Genomic DNA, 17,789 nt, shown 5'->3' with positions numbered 1-17,789 from the left:
CCAGATCCTTTAAAATGTCCGTGGCTTTACGCCTCGGTTGCAAAATCTGTCACATTCATAAATGTATCTGTGGCAGTATTGTAGATTCTTAAGTTGTGTCATGAGTAAGGGGCGTCTCTCTCATTCATCGCTGAATGACATCATTAAAAGAGCATTAACATCCTCAGGGGTTCCATCCATCTTAGAACCTTCCGGGATCAGCCGTTCAGACGGCAAGAGACCCGATGCGATGGTCTGACTCTAGTCCCAGGGCGTGTGGGCAAATCCTTAATTTGGGATTCCACATGTGTGGATACACTGGCCCCTTCAACCTCTAAGACACCAGGATCTGCCGCTGTCAGTAAACACCATAAATATAAACATCTTGCAGATAATTATATTTTTATCCCTTTTGCGGTTGAAACGTTTGGATCATGGTGTAGTGAAGCCAAAGCTCTCATCTCCACCATAGGCAGAAGTTTAGTGCAGCTTTCTGGGGACCCTCGAAGCAGTCAATATCTACGTCAGCACATTGGTATCGCCATTCAGCGCGGTAATGCTACAAGTATTCTTGCATCCTTCCCCGAGTCCTCTTATTTAGATGAGATTTTCTTCCTTTAATTAGTTAATTTATTTGTATTTTATTATAGTATACATATCAATGTGAATACAATTTCACTAGAATAATAAATTTGGTAGTTATTTTGTATAAAAACTAATTTTATACTTTTTTACATAGACTCGTAAATTTAACAGAATTGTCACTTCATTGTAACAAAAATGTTTGATTTTTAGATACAAATTATTTTTAAGTCTAGTTGTACGTAGTTTGTATCAACAATACAGCAATGAGTTCAGGTAAACAAACTTCACCATGGATACGATACGTACATGCGCAGTATCAGTGCGAGACTCTCAGTACTGTTTTGGCGCACACCGTATAACTGAAAGTGACTTGAGTACTTCATTTTAGATTTTCCGTGGCGACAGTTAATGTAAAATTGTATAAAATATCTCCTGTCTTCTTCCATTGTAAATAAGCTTAGGCATAACGGTTATCTACCCGTACAACGGAATGCGTAGTATAAGCTTCTAATTACAGAATTTAATGCGGACGATATTCACAGTAAAAGGTCAAAGGCAAACATGTTTACATCAAAGCGTCTATGGAAATACAGATTTATGAGTCCATATTGACTGATCAGTGATCACGTGCCGACTGAAACGAGATTCAGGCGCCGTAATAGAACTTCAAATCACAAAGCGCATAAAACTAGAATTAGATTCTCTGCCGTCGGCGTGACGCGTTACCGCTGAGCTCGAGTGGCGCACAAGAGCAGACTGCGAAATAGACAATGGAAGTTAAATACTATTCATCAAAATTTTGTTCCCTTAAATGTTAACACTGTTTTACTGAATAAGAATTATCCGTGCGATTCTGATTTTACTCTTGTCTGTAGAGAAAATGAGAAGGAATGATTTATCTCTAAAGAATTAAAGAAGACGAGCTGTTTTGTCAGCATTAACAGTGTTCGCGAGGCGGTCCGTGACTTCTAAAACAAAAAGTTACGTCTGTCATGCAGTAACTAAAAGGGTTTTGGGTACTCCAGCCTTTTGGACGAACTTTTTCTCCTGTAAAATTTATTATCTCTATGTAAATGTTTATATTTAGTTTTTATATATGTGTAATTGTAACGGTGAAAATATTGTTAATGAAATATTTTTTTTATAAGTGTATATTATTTTTGGGAGTGTTTTTGTATGCGGAAACGCATTATTAATTTGGTTATAACTTTTATATCACCTTTATACAGGTAAACACACGTTGGCAACACTGGTCGGTTATTAAAAGAAGAGATATATGTAAATAAGTTATCAAGTAGGTTGTTTATACACTATAGCTATTGCTGCAGGTGTATTTTAAAATAATTAAGTCATCATTGTTTATCCATGACTTGCAACATACCAAACGCGATAAATTCAGTTGCGTATATTAATTCCTTCCGATGTCAATCACCAACAATATATACTCTACACGAAGTTATCCATGACCTAGTCCACACCTGTGGAGTAACGGTCAGCGCGTCTGGCCGCGAAACCAGGTGGCCCGGGTTCGAATCCCGGTCGGGACAAGTTACCTGGTTGAGGTTTTTTCCGGGGTTTTCCCTCAACCCAATACGAGCAAATGCTGGGTAACTTTCGGTGCAGGACCCCGGACTCATTTCACCGGCATTATCACCTTCATATCATTCAGACGCTAAATAACCTAGATGTTGATAGAGCGTCGTAAAATAACCCAATAAAATAAATCCATGATCTACAATGATTTATTAAGAGGAGTCATTTAAATCCCTATTTTAAGAGTTTGATCAAATTGCAGATTTATGAAACATTATCTGTAGGTATCGTGTGGGTGCGTACATGCATATGAGGGGTTTGGTGCAAGAACCTGATAAGTCCAGAAAAACACTTTTAGAGTAAATGCAAAAATAAAGTTTGACATCCATTAAAGGCATGTATTTTTAGGAATTTTGAAATTGTAATTGTACTGGACGATTTCTGTATGTGTTATGTGTGTTACATATGAATATCAATTATAAAATTATATATGTGCATTTTAAAATTAATTATATATTTATTTGGACTTACCTGGTTTTTGCACCAAACATTTAAAATCTGACATATGATTTGGGAAAGATCATTATTATGTAAGTAAATATCATGAAACACAAAATATAAACAATACTGAATCATTTTTTATTAGTACCTATCAATAATCTTACAATATCTTTTACATGTGAATCATATTATATTACCAAAGTGCAAATTTTTACAGTTACAATAACTTCTGTTCAATATTTAGATACTTAAATGTACAAACGCCATCCGAATTATTATTAAATTACAGTGTTTACATTCTCAATAAGTTCTGTTGAATTGGATGATTAATTTATATGTATGGTTTCATGCTGCACTTAATACGTACCATAATACTAATAATCATAAATTTATCAGAATACCAGGACGTACAGAATTGGTAATATTGTACATAAATAAATATAGTACATACAATATATAAGAAAATAGTAGCTTGAGAATTTAGTAGAAAGAAAGATGCATTATATGAAGAAAACGCCAGTATTGTGTTTAGTAGGTAATTCAATATTAGTAAGAAGTTAATGAAAAAATTGTGGGTTAACTTGACAATGAAATAGAGCAAAGAGGAAATAAAATTAATTGGAGTACAATATCCAGTCCAAGTCTCTGACTTCTTATTCAGAATCATATGAGCTATGTTCACTAGCTTCATTGGCACTACCTTGAGAATGATACAGTTTCTCGTAGAACCCCATGTCTGCTGAAGCAATGTATTTCGTTGCCAGTTTCATCACATCTTCATATTTAGCCTTTTTAATAGGCAATGGCCCATTGCACAATAATATCTCTGGAAAACCAAGGTCTCCATTGGTTGTTTTCTTCAGTGGACAGAACTCTGAAATAACAGTTGTCTGTTGATGTTGGCTGACTTTCAATATGTATTTGTGCTGGGAACTGCATTGGAATACTTTATACTGAGAAATTTTGAAAAGCTCATTGTGTCTTGTTTTCATGTTTACTTTAAAAAACGGTTTGAAGTGGTCTCTGTAGTTTTTGAACATGGTTTGAGTGACAGGAACAACTGTAAATAATTTAGATGATTTCCTGACAAGTGAATGCCATTCTTCAGGACTATGTAATCTAGTTATAAGCCTTTTTTTCTTTTCAATATTGCCAAAGTCCCTGTCACAGGGCAAAAACGAGTGCCCTCGTTTAGGAAAATGATGTGTAATTATCTGAAATCTATTTGAATGTGTAAGACTGAAAATATATTGTACCAGTATTTTATTTTTGTTTTGTGAAGCACAGTTGTCTGAAAAAAGTACAAGTTCAGTAGTATTGGGGGAAACTACAACTGGTACATTTTTTCCACTGCTTGAGACATATAATTCACCTCTTAATCTTTTCAGTTTGTCCCTATTTCTTTTCAATTTACTGGGATCACGTTTTCTTTTCCTGGAATGTTCACCATTATCACTATCACTGCTTCAATTATCAGATGACATCTTTGAAAAACACAATAAACTGGAAAGACTACACTACATCTCGTTCATGCAGTCATTTCACTAACAGGAAACAGCTGCTACGCTTGTGCTGCCATCTTTTGGTGCAACAACCAGACAAGTCCAGGACTGGTCTGATTCTTGCTCCAAACACAACCATGGTCTCTGTTGGCAACTAAGCGTATCTCATTCAGATAAGTCCACACAACTCTGGTTCTTGCATCAAAAGATGCGCACTGTCGTATTATATATCATGCATACTTTATCTCATTTTTGACCAAAAGTGGACTTATCTGGTTTTTGCACCAAACCCCTCATATGTGTGTATTGTAATGTGATGTATGTATGTAAAGTAACTAATTCTAAAGCATAATTTATTACATAATTAAAAGCAAGAACTGTGAAATGAAATGAAACAAATGGAATTTCTGCGAAGTTCAATAGGAATTTCTAGGAAGAACAAAATTAATAATATAACCTTGCTTATTTACAAAGAGCTTTTATAGAACCCGGAGGTTCATTGACGCCCTCACATAAGCCCGCCATTGGTCCCTATCCTCAGCAAAATTAATCCAGTCCCTACCATCATATCCCACCTCCCTCAAATCCATTTTAATATTATCCTCTCATCTACGCCTCGGTCAATGGTCTTTTTCCCTCCGGCCTCCCAACTAACACTCTATATGCATTTCTGGATTCGCCCATACGTGCTACATGCCCTGCCCATCTCAAACGTCTGGATTTTATGTTCCTAATTATGTCAGGTGAAGAATGCTATGCGTGCAGTTCTGCGTTGTGTAACTTTCTCCATTCTCCTGTAACTTCATTCCGCTTAGCTCCAAATATTTTCCTAAGAACCTTATTCTCAAACATCCTTAATCTCTGTTCCTGTCTCGAAGTGAGAGTCCAAGCTTCACAACCATACAGAACAACCGGTAATATAACTGTTTTATAAATTCTAACTTTCAATTTTTTTGAGAGCAGACTGGATGACAAAAGCTTCTCAACCGAATAATAACAGGCATTTCCCATATTTATTCTTTGTTTAATTTCCTCCCGACTGTAATTTATATTTGTTACTGTTTTCACCTCTTCAAACGATAAATTTTCAATTTCTAGATTTTCATTTTGTACTATGTTCTGGTCACGAGACATAATCATATACTTTGTCTTTTCGGGATTTACTTCCAAACCTATCTCTTTACTTGCTTCCAGTAAAATTCCCGTGTTTTCCCTAATCGTTAGTGGATTTTCTCCTAATATATTCACGTCACTCACATAGACAAGCAGCTGATGTAACCCGTTCAAGTCCAAGCCCTGTCTCTTATCCTGGACTTTCCTAATGGCACATTCTAGAGCAACGGTCGTCAGCACAGTGCACTCTCGGGCTAGCGTCCCTTACCCGCGTGCGTCCGTGGCTGCTGGCCGGGTGTGGTTTCTATATCTCTCTTCTTTACGAGGGTGCATATTTCGTTGCACCGCTAACCCGTTACCATTTTCAGCGAGTGCTGACGACCACTGTTCTAGAGCGAAGTTAAAGAGCGAAGGTGACAGTGCATCTGCTTGCTTTAGTCCGCAGTGGCTTTGAAAAGCGTCAGACAGAAACTGGTCTATATAACCATCAAACAAAAATAAATCTGACTATGTCTCAATTAGATGGCTTTAAAACGAAACGATTAAAATGTTATGGATGTGTTCGAAGAATGGAAGAGGGCGGGATTCCAAAATATGTTACGATCTGGTATGCGCTGTGAAGAAGAAAACGATGCAGGACTGATGAAGAAAAATAACTGGCACAGGGAGATTGTAAGAACTGGAAAATAATGATAAATTAGTAGACACAGGAAGTTTTGTAAATATTTTACAATCTGTTAAATAAATAAATGAAAATATTTCATTATGTGTACTATGTTCATCATTCCAGGATAAAATAACCCTAAATATTTAAGAAAAAAAATCATTTAATGGTTCAAAAGAAATCGTTATACATAGATACATACAGACAGACAGACACAGATAGAGGGTATGCTCGAAATTAGTTGTTCATATTAATGATAGGCTAATGGGGGGAGTGAATTTGCGGCACTATTTCAGTTAGGCTATACAGTCATTCACCATGGTGTGTAAAAATCCGTTGAATTTCTACCATTGAGAACGGTATAAGACAACGCAATTTTATGGTGAACGTAATGAGGTATAAAATTCACGTAAATTCCCCCAGAATCTAACGAAGTGTAAAAATTGAAATTTGGCCAAAAGTTACCCCGAGACTAATAGACAAGCGCTAGTAACTTCATTGTGAATTGCAACGAGCCAAATGAAATACAGAGTTAGACACTTTCTGTAGAGTTTTGTATTTCCTTAAATTCAGCTATAATAGTTCTGGCTGGGTTTAAAGAAGGCGAGTATTCTTGCTGAGTCCGTAAGGGCTGCCCTCGATGGGGGAGAGTTTGTAAATAATAATAACTTTTACCAGTACCATAATGAATAAAGGAAATCACTCAAGCGGATTTAGCAGGATTTGACTCCCACCTGAAGACAGAGCTATTCTTGGAAATGATGCAGTGGTAGCATTTCAATTTATACATCTTCTGAACATCCTGACTTCCTAAATAGCACACCGTATTCCGCTTTCGCTGTGACATGTTGATATGTAGAAACATCACATGTCCAGTGATTACTGTCTGTCTGAGCGGACGATAAAGCATATCTGTGTTCCTTCCTCTTGGCAAAACTTCCGCATTGCATGATAGCTGCGACGTACGTCGCGTCGTTGGAAATCTTCTCTTTTGCAGGGTTGCTAGATTGGGCTACAAGTAAAGTAGCCAATTGGGCTACTTGAAATTTGAATTGGCTATTGATTTTTACCATTGGGCTACTTGTGACTTTTTGGGCTACTCAAAAATTTTCGGGGCTATTTTTGGGCTATTTTTTCTGATTTGAATTTGTGGAAAATTAATAATAATATGTGTAGTAATAGCCTTCATCTCCGTGAAAAAAAAAAAAAAAAACTGTTACAGTGTATCTAGCCTTATTTCACCACGAGCTTAACAGCGAGATACGAAGTATCTATGCAAAGTATATTGCACAATGTCACTTGACCAAGCCAATGTAAGGGGATTTACTTGTTTCACCATCAGCAGAAATGCAGTGGCGCAGTACAGTCTGCAAGTAGACAATAGTCAGGTGCTGTTTTTCCTTCACTTCAAGCGTTAATATTTTTGTGAATGCCGTTGTAGTTTATATACTTACTTACTTACTTACTGGCTTTTAAGGAACCCGCAGGTTCATTGCCGCCCTCACATAAGCCCGCCATTGGTCCCTATCCTCAGCAAAATTAATCCATTCTCTACCATCATATCCCACCTCCCTCAAATACATTTTAATATTATCTTCCCATCTACGTCTCGGCCTCCCTAAAGGTCTTTTTCCCTCCGGCCTCCCAACTAACACTCTATATGCATTTCCGGATTCGCCCATACGTGCTACATGCCCTGCTCATCTCAAACGTCTGGATTTAATGTTCCTAATTATGTCAGGTGAAGAATACAATGCGTGCAACTCTGTGTTCTGTAACTTTCTCCATTCTCCTGTAACTTCATTCCTCTTAGCCCCAAATATTTTCCTAAGCACCTTATTCTCAAACACCCTTAATCTCTGTTCCTCTCTCAAAGTGAAAGTCCAAGTTTCACAACCATACAGAACAACCGGTAATATAACTGTTTTATAAATTCTAACTTTCAGATTTTTCGACAGCAGACTGGATGATAAAAGTTTCTCAACCGAATAATAATAGGCATTTCCTATATTTATTCTGTGTTTAATTTCCTCCCGAGTGTCATTTATATTTGTTACTGTTGCTCCAAGATATTTGCCGATGTAGTTTATTACAATAATCTTAAATTAGGAACTAGCGTCTGTTGTAAAAGTGATATACAGTTTTTAAATTATATTAGGGAATTGCTCTTTTGACATTTTTTTGTAGCCCAATTATAATGTAGGCTAATTATTTTATTCTGAATCCGATAGTGAAATAATTTTAAAGAACTCTGTCTGTTATACAAGTAACATTTTAAAATTGTGACAGAGAATAACTTGTTATACATTTATTTTGTTTCGTAATCATACTGAAAATGGAAATATTTGTTATTTCGTTGTGTAATTATTGAAAATGGGAAAGTGGGAGAACTATACTAAAAGGACGTTTAATAGCCATTGGTTAAATGATACTTCATTCTCAAACTGGCTTCAGAATGTGAAATACGACAGCAATGAAGCTGATTGTAAAGTTTATAAAGTTCAAATTAGGGCTTATAAGGGAGACTTGAGAAAACATTCTGGTTCAGTTAAACATATTTATATATTCCGCGAAATTAAATCTGTTATTTATATTGGGCTACTTTTTCTGAATGTTGGCTACTTTTTCAGCCAGGTTTCGCTATTTTTAGTTTTATCTATTTGGCAACCCTGCTCTTTTGCCATTTCATATATTCTGTGTAATCACCATGGTGACTCAGTGCCAGGGGGACCGGGTTCAAATCCCGCCCCACTCAGATTTTATGACCTGTGTTGGACAAGCCCGTGTCCAGGGAATGCAGTGGTTTTCTGCTGGTGCTTCTATAATATCCCAGTAATGAAATTCATCATCGTCATTGATTACGAGTGTAACGTGTGGTGTACTCTGGATAGTCTCTGATGAACTAAGTGGTCCACTTTGCAATTCATTTTGATTGATTTTTGAGAAAAGTCTGTAATATATATTAGGATTATTTATTTTTCAGTCACTGACTTTACTGCAATATATGTAAGGTACAAAACCTTTACGTTACATGTTTTTATTGCTAGAATGAATGTCGTATCTGATGATGTTGGCATAGTCCAACGAAAACGTTCATACGATTTTTAAAAACATCTAACGTAAAGGTTTTGTACCTTACATATATTGCAGTAAAGTCAGTGACTGAAAAATAAGTATTCCTAATATAAGTGGTCCACGCTTCTCCTACTGGTGACTTCTAAGAGCCACCAGTGCTGCTCATCGGAGTGACTACTACCGCGGAGGAATCGGAGATTACGAATAAAGCTCTCCACCGGTGATCTCCGGTACTACCGTAGGTGGAACAGGGGGCATACGGAGGGATGCGGGGGTTCGGAGCGAAGCGACAGTTAGCTCAAGGACGACCGGCGCGTACGGACTGACGGCAGTTGTGAGTGGAATAAAATGACACCAAATCGGATATCCGTCGCATGGAGATTCTTTAATTTAGTTGAAGGTAATAATAAAGTCGCACACTGTAAACTTTGTGGGCGAATTTACTCTAAGGGTGGTGGAACTTCGAATTTGTTAGACCATTTGAAGCGATCACACAATCGCGAACTTGATGAAATCAATTACGCAAAACATTTGATACGATTTCTTTTTAAATTGTTTTAGTGCTATTGTTCCCAAACGCTCACAGTCTATGAAAAAGTCTTGAAATTTCTCTAAAACGTAACTTTCGAGGCAATAAAAAACAAATGAAATATTTACAAGACGACTAGAGTTATATTTTACTGTTTGGGTTAAAATATTTCTGAATCAAACTAAAGAAACATGTGGTAATAATATAATTACAATTATCCTTAAGTTGATATCCACTTATATTTTTATTACAGAGCAGGAGTGGCGCGTTTTAGAAGAGGCAGTTCAAATACTGACACCCTTTAACACAATAATCACAATCCTGTCCATTGAAGAATCTGAATAAATTATGTTGGACAGTAAACTTTATCCCATTGATGGCCCACGTTTCTTTTGTTTCATTCTGAAGCTCCCTTAATATATTTTATTTTAACTAAACCGATTAGAATAATAATTGACAAACACTGTTTGCGATTAAACGAGAGTTTCTAGGAGAATTAAAGTATAAATGTTTACATTAGCTACTGAAAAGCTTTACTTCTGCGTTAGTTTTGCAGTTAGATTGAATGTTATTAATTTGATCAATGACATAAAACTAATACGGCTTTACACATATACTATGAATTTCAAAACTAGAAAAAAAATCTGTCAGCTAACGTAGCACTTTAAGATCACAAAAAGAAGAGCCGAAGAAAGAGAGAGAGATTAACATAAAAAAGAGATTAAAAAACAACAAATTACAACTTATTTCAAAAGATACGCGGACGTCAGCGGACTCGAATCACTACCTGATCCGATTAAAGGAATGCTCAGCGGAAAGTGTATGTCTGCGCCGCAGCATATATACAACCTGCGCGGCATCAAGCGGAGGTAACCGGAGGTCTACGATTGAAAGCACGCAAACAACCGCTCCGGAGAAAACCTAATCATAAACAGCACTATGAGCCACGCTCGTAGAGTTGGGGCGAAGAACAACAAATTCCCGCTCTGCCAATGGACAAAAAATAAATATATAGTTATTCTCTATAGGCCTACATTTATGACCACAGACGTCACGTGCTGTAAAGGTTTGCTCCTGTCTGGGTTCGGCTTGTTGCCTGGTTTGTATTTATTTCGTGCGTTTTCCACCTGTAAGCTGATGTATTTGGACATACCATTTCACTTCCTTCCTTATGGCTTTTAAGGAACCCGGAGGTTCATTGCCTCCCTCACATAAGCCCGCCATTGGTCCCTATCCTGAGCAAGATTAATCCAATCTCTACCATCATATCACATCTCCCTGAAATCAATTTTTATTATCCTCCCATCTACGTCTCGGTCTCCCCCAAGGTCTTATTCTTTCCGGTCTCCCAAGCAACACTCTATATGCATTTCTGAATTCGCTATTTCACAAGCATAATAAGTTATTTACCTCATTGATGTGTGGTGATAATTTAAGCCATGATATCAGCCTTTCGTAACTTAAAATAATTACAAACACCAAGAAACAGAGAAAAGACAACGAACTTTAAAAATATGTTCACTGCATCTGATACGTCTGATGTTTTGAATGTTTTTTACTTTGTTTTATGGCCAGGTTTGCTCCAGTTTACGGTGTGGAAAATGGCTCATTTCAGAGGAAAGAGGGAGGGAGTCCGCCACGCGGTATACCCTGTAACATATTGCCTAAAACATTTTGACCCCCCTCAAGCAAAAATCGTAATGGCATCCCTGCTGTGGGTCCTATGAAGTAGATTTAATGTACATAAAGGAACCAGCGTTTCATTGAGAGTATTCTGACCACGTACAAACTCACGCTTAATAACCAGTACTGTTCGAAGAGTATTTGGTATGGTGGTGGAGGATTGGTAGTGGTGGTGACAGTAGTGAGGAAATAATAATACTTACTTACTGGCTTTTAAGGAACCCGTAGGTTCATTGCGCCCTCACTTAAGCCCGCCATCGGTCCCTATCCTGAGCAAGATTAATCGAGTCTCTACCATCATATCCCACCTCCCTCAAATCCATTTTAATATTATCTTCCCATCTACGTCTCGGCCTCCCCAAAGGTCTTTCTCCCTCCGGCCTCCCAACTAACACTCTATATGCATTTCTGGATTCGCCCATACGTGCTACATGCCCTGCCCATCTGAAACGTCTGGCTTTAATGTTCCTAATTATGTCAGGTGAAGTATACAATGCGTGCAGCTCTGCGTTGTGTAACTTTCTCCATTCTCCTGTAACTTCATCCCTCTTAGCCCCAAATATTTTCCTAAGAACCTTATTCTCTAACACCCTTAATCTCTGTTCCCTTCTCAACGTGAGAGTCCAAGTTTCACAACCATACAGAACAACCGGTAATATAACTGTTTTATATAAATTCTAACTTTCAGATTTTTTTTACAGAAGACTAGATCACAAAAGCTTCTCAACCGAATAATAACACGCATTTCCCATATTAATTCTGCGTTTAATTTCCTCCCGAGTGTCATTTATATTTGTTGCTCCAAGATATTTGAATTTTTCCCTCTCTTCGAAGGATAAATCTCCAATTTTTATATTTCCATTTCGTACAATATTCTGGTCACGAGACATAATCATATACTTAGTCTTTTCGGGATTTACTTCCAACCCTATCGCTTTACTTGCGTCAACTAGAAGGAAATAATAATAATAATAATAATAATAATAATAATAATAATAGCAGTATTGATGCAGCGTTATTATATAACCGATTTATCATTATTTAATGGGGCTTTAATGGAATTAGGCTACAACTTGTTGACCTGTTTCGGCCTTACTTTTCCAAAAGTAATTTTATAGGTATTTTCTTCTTACGATACATAGCCTAGTTTTCAGAACTGTGCTAGCCTGTTTCATGTAATTCAACGCACTGAACCCGTGGGCTCGAACAAGCTTTAGCCTGTTACGTAGTTTGGTTTCTTCGGAGCATTTTCTTAACAATAAAGCGAATATCACGTAATCCTCGGACCTGTGTCGCCCAATATCATTATCAGCGATGCGGAATAGCCTTGTAGTTGGTACAGCACCTTACATAAATATTGCCACGTCTGTTGAACAATATCCCGGACACAGCGTGACAGTAATGTAACTGACCGTGGAACGAGTGTGTCCGGGTTCAAATCCTGATTGGGACAAATAACTCGGTTGAGGTTTTTTTTTCGGGACTTTCCCTAACCCAAATGCTGGGTAACTTTCAGCGCTGGACCCTGGATTCACTTCGCTGACATTATCACCTTCATATTATTCAGGTAGGAACAACAGCAGTTGATAAAGCGTCGTAAAAGAACCCAAAAGATGTATATTTTCTTGGATAGAGCACAACAAAAATACTAATACCACATGAACACTTTTCTGTAAATGGTAACCGTTTTCTACCCATAACTCGTGTCATTAGACAAACTGATAAGGAATTATTCATCTCTTTGCAGTTTTTAAATAAAATGGACGGTTTTTCTTGCAAATTAAACAAAAATGATTGACACAGATCGTAATTCCTGCCATTGGGAAGTCTGGCAACGCTGCTGTTCAGCCTGTGTGAGCCGGCCATGCACTGTTGCCAAACTGCGTTCTCAGCCTAATTGTCTAATTAAAGACGCACTTAATTACGAAACGCAGAATAGATTTTTAATTTTATTGCCCCCCACTTTCCTTCTGCGTAATTACAGCACTTCTGCCCTTATATACTTGCAGTCAAATATGCCCATAATGAAGGTCATTATTAGGATTGCGTGTGGCTGAGGGTTGCGGTCCCTTAACGCGAGTCGTTTGGAATGCTGTCATATTTGTGCCCATGCCGCATTCCCAATGGACGTCATTTAGCCTCATTAAACAAAGCAAATAAACCGACGGCCACTGTTATAACAAACAAACAGGACTTGATTAACAAGGATCTACAAATTACTGTGCACGGAACCGGAAACTACTGAATACTACACGCAGCACAGCAGCGGCAGGCGGGCAGGAGTACGACTGTCCATTAAATTCCCACTCGAGATTCTCCATGTCAATGAATGGTTTCCTTTAACACAATGTGGTTTAAATTCAGCATTTCCGGCCAAAAGTTGAGGGAATGGACATGCATATTTAATTAATTAAGCCTGAATAATATTGTATACGTGTACCTAGCATTTCCTTTACCTTGCATTGCCATAAATGATAATTCTATGCCGTGTTAACTAAGATATCGGAGAATTATTCTGCCTATCTGTGAAAATGTGTTCGGTGATAATCGCTGTGGGAATGCGGTAGAAACGGGGACAGGATTCAGATATTCATATTTATTATAATTATTGTTATTATTATTATCATCATTATTATAAATTATAGAAACATTTTGTATCATTTTTGGTACCATAATTCACTTCTCATCATTCACAGAGCCCGATTCATTAAACCTATTCACAAAATTTAGAAGGATCTATTGCTATTTTGCACAAGATGGGCAACACTTCCAGCAGCTACTGTGAGGAGAATGAGTACCGAATGTTATTAACATAACATAGAACAGGCCATTCGTTATCTCGTGAAACAAACTGGCGCGTGAAGGGAAGAAGAAAGTGGTCTGGGAAGTTTCCCTCTCTCCCTCGCTACGCTTCTACTATACTAGGGGCAGAAGAAATAGGCGGGTGTGGCGAACCCCTCATTCACTACCCCGACTCCTATAGCCCTCAGAACCTGCTTGGTGTATGGTCCTGTGCCAAATAACTTACTCCTCCATTCACACGTTTTGCACTATAGGAAAACTTAAAAGAAGAAATAAAATAATAACGTGATTTCTAGTAATTGCAAATACCTGACTTACTGAATATTGTTGTTTTGTTTAGTCAACTGTCAAAACACAGGTCTGAAATCATAAGTGACAACAATAAGGCATTACTAATGAGGTAACTAAGCCAGGAGATAATGAGTTATTGTGGCCAGTTCTCTTTCCCCCGCCATTGCATACATCGCTGAATAGTAACATTATTACACTAATCAGACTTTAGATCATATTATCATTTATAATATTTTGCAAGTTAGCCATTTCAGAAATGTATAAATTATCATCATGTAGGCCTAATGTAAACCTATTACGAGGAATCAAATATTCAGCATTACACACAATTAGTATTTTGTTTTTATGTGTTTTCAGAATATTATATTAAAATAGTAACTACTAAATAATGTTTATACAGTTATCAACTTTGTGAATCATGAGGAAATTAAAAATAAAAGTGCAAAAAATGTATATATTTTTACTACTGTATATGTAGAAAATGCACACGTTATTGTAACATGAGCGAGTTTCGTAATAAAAAAATACTTGTGTATTAGAAGCACACTTAAGAATGGCTTAGCTTAACAAAACAACACAATAAGTATGACTAAAAAATCGTTGTGCACAGGTTCTCTTAACCGATCGTAGAGAAACACCACAATCTTTGGCAGTGGCTGTCTGTGTTGACACTTTTAATGTCCTCGCAATCTTTAAGTTCTTTCAAGAAACAACAAACTTGATAAATAACGCCTTTAGTATGACTTCTGATATCAGGGTTCTACTGAGACATGATAGCGAATACTTGGATGATTAGTATTTAAAAATACTGTTTAACAGTTATTATGATATATTTTTTCGAACAAGCTGTAACACAGTAGTATCACAGACGGGCATTTGCCAACAACTAGCATTCAAAGGCATCAAGAGGAAGGTCTCTTTGTTCAGGTCATAAACCGCTAGAGAAAATGTGGAGTGAGTAGTTTTCGCACAAGATCAAAAACCCGCCTATTTCTTCTGCCTCTACTTTAGCAAACTAGCCTCATCACACGTGACGAATGACCTGCACGTTACGTCAGTTTTAATCCGCGAAGCTGATGCAAGCAGTTGCGATGGCGGGGGAGATCCGGCAACGTTGGTTGACTCACTGCAGTCTACATATAAATGAAGGAAAATTTTTAAAAATAAAATAGTAACAATCAGTAATAGTATATGCATGCTTGTTGGATATCCATGTCTCCGGGTTTAATGAAATCAACAAACAGAAAAATACTTTAACTTCGGTTCCAGATGAAGTTTTGCACTGAATTTGTTTTTTATATTATTCGCTGTCCACTAACACTAAGCAATTAATTAAATACATTGGCCTCTATCCATCCAGAAGCTTCTATTCGATATCACGGAGCACGGTTTTAGAATCATTGTCTAAATTCCATTTCACTATATCTGACGCTAAACTGTCCTTGACGGCCTTCTCGGGAAACAACACAGAGTATGACGTTGACAGCAGACAAACATGCCTGGACTAAGCGGACTTCAGTTTCATAACCGTGACTTCAAGAATTACTGTTTAATATGCAACTTATTTCAGCTCATGAAAGATTGTATAATATAATGACCATTCGTTATTTTGAATTACTTCGTACCAGAAAACCTGTGTACAGACAATTATATGCATGATGTGATAGTGATACGTGGTACAATATATGAATATAGGCTATATGTTATGACATGATATAGGCTTATACACAATGGTCCAAGAAAAGGCATAAAATGTAAAGGTTCAGTTTCTAATGATTACACTTTGATGTCTCGTCAAGGGGAATTTCCAGTCCTTGTAGATTGGAATAGTACCGTAATATTTCCGTATTAAAAAAATACGTGCGATTTTGTATTTTTTTTGTAAGGCAATGCAAAATCGCAGGTTTTTGCCCAATAAAAAATTTATTCTGTTACATGTAATTAGTAGGCTTTCCCATTTGTTGTCTAACCACCTCCATTTATTTTTCGCATTGAAGGAGAAATGAGTTGCTTAACAAACCAAGATTAGAATATCATTAAGCATTTACATAAATATGACAGCGTGTCTGCCGTCAAGTAGGAACAGGTACGTTCAGTTCAGAGAGAAGGTCCATTTAAATGTGCAACAGGAGGATCAGCCGTGATCGCTCTCTTCGCCTTCTACAAGCGCATGAAGATAAAGTTCAAGTATTCCCGAGACAACACAGCACAACAACTAGGCCTACATCGCTCCTCAGTCAGGCGAACTAGTGAACCGAGTTAGGGTTAAAACGCTTTGAAATTAGGAACAAAACTGTAATCAAAGAACTTACTTACTAGACGAGCAAGGACCTTAAGAATCTTGAGTATTTTCTCACATTCTGTGATGGTTTCCGTATAAAAAAACTCATTTACTATTAACTACATAGGCAATCAAGGTCAAAGCATAATCATAATATGAAGATATCCCATATTAGATCCTTCCCTAAATTACTGCTTTATGCAAGATGGTGCGCCATTTCATCGAGTAAAATACACACTAATACCTACAGGTCAACTGTGCTCATTTCACATGGCCACTCTGTACTCTAGATCTTAGTGTACACCGTGGAGTATCTACAGGTGAACTGTGCTCATTTCACATGGCCACTCTGTACTCTAGATCTTAGTGTACACCGTGGAGTATCTACAGGTGAACTGTGCTCATTTCACATGGCCACTCTGTACTCTAGATCTTAGTGTACACCGTGGAGTATCTACAGGTGAACTGTGCTCATTTCACATGGCCACTCTGTACTCTAGATCTTAGTGTACACCGTGGAGTATCTACAGGTGAACTGTGCTCATTTCACATGGCCACTCTGTACTCTAGATCTTAGTGTACACCGTGGAGTATCTACAGGTGAACTGTGCTCATTTCACATGGCCACTCTGTACTCTAGATCTTAGTGTACACCGTGGAGTATCTACAGGTGAACTGTGCTCATTTCACATGGCCACTCTGTACTCTAGATCTTAGTGTACACTGTGGAGTATCTACAGGTGAACTGTGCTCATTTCACATGGCCACACTGTACTCTAGATCTTGGTGTACACTGTAGAGTATCTACAGGTGAACTGTGCTCATTTCACATGGTCACTCTGTACTCTAGATCTTAGTGTACACTGTGGAGTATCTACAGGTGAACTGTGCTCATTTCACATGGCCACTCTGTACTCTAGATCTTGGTGTACACTGTGGAGTATCTACAGGTGAACTGTGCTCATTTCACATGGCCACTCTGTACTCTACATCTTAGTGTACACTGTGGAGTATCTACAGGTGAACTGTGCTCATTTCACATGGCCACTCTGTACTCTAGATCTTAGTGTACACTGTGGAGTATCTACAGGTGAACTGTGCTCATTTCACATGGCCACACTGTACTCTAGATCTTGGTGTACACTGTAGAGTATCTACAGGTGAACTGTGCTCATTTCACATGGCCACTCTGTACTCTAGATCTTAGTGTACACTGTGGAGTATCTACAGGTGAACTGTGCTCATTTCACA

The 17,789-nt window shown here is 37.6% G+C and overlaps 1 protein-coding gene across 6 annotated transcripts in view; it reads right to left on the bottom strand.

Annotated features, from left to right (window-relative positions):
• The window catches only part of LOC138695751 (allatostatin-A receptor-like), an 865,724-nt gene that overhangs the window by 747,485 nt on the left and 100,450 nt on the right, over positions 1-17,789 (bottom strand). The window lies entirely within an intron of this gene.

Source organism: Periplaneta americana, chromosome 3 (assembly GCF_040183065.1).
Source record: "Periplaneta americana isolate PAMFEO1 chromosome 3, P.americana_PAMFEO1_priV1, whole genome shotgun sequence".
In the NCBI taxonomy this organism is placed as follows: domain Eukaryota; kingdom Metazoa; phylum Arthropoda; class Insecta; order Blattodea; family Blattidae; genus Periplaneta; species Periplaneta americana.
This window is presented reverse-complemented; position numbering and strand designations above follow the sequence as displayed.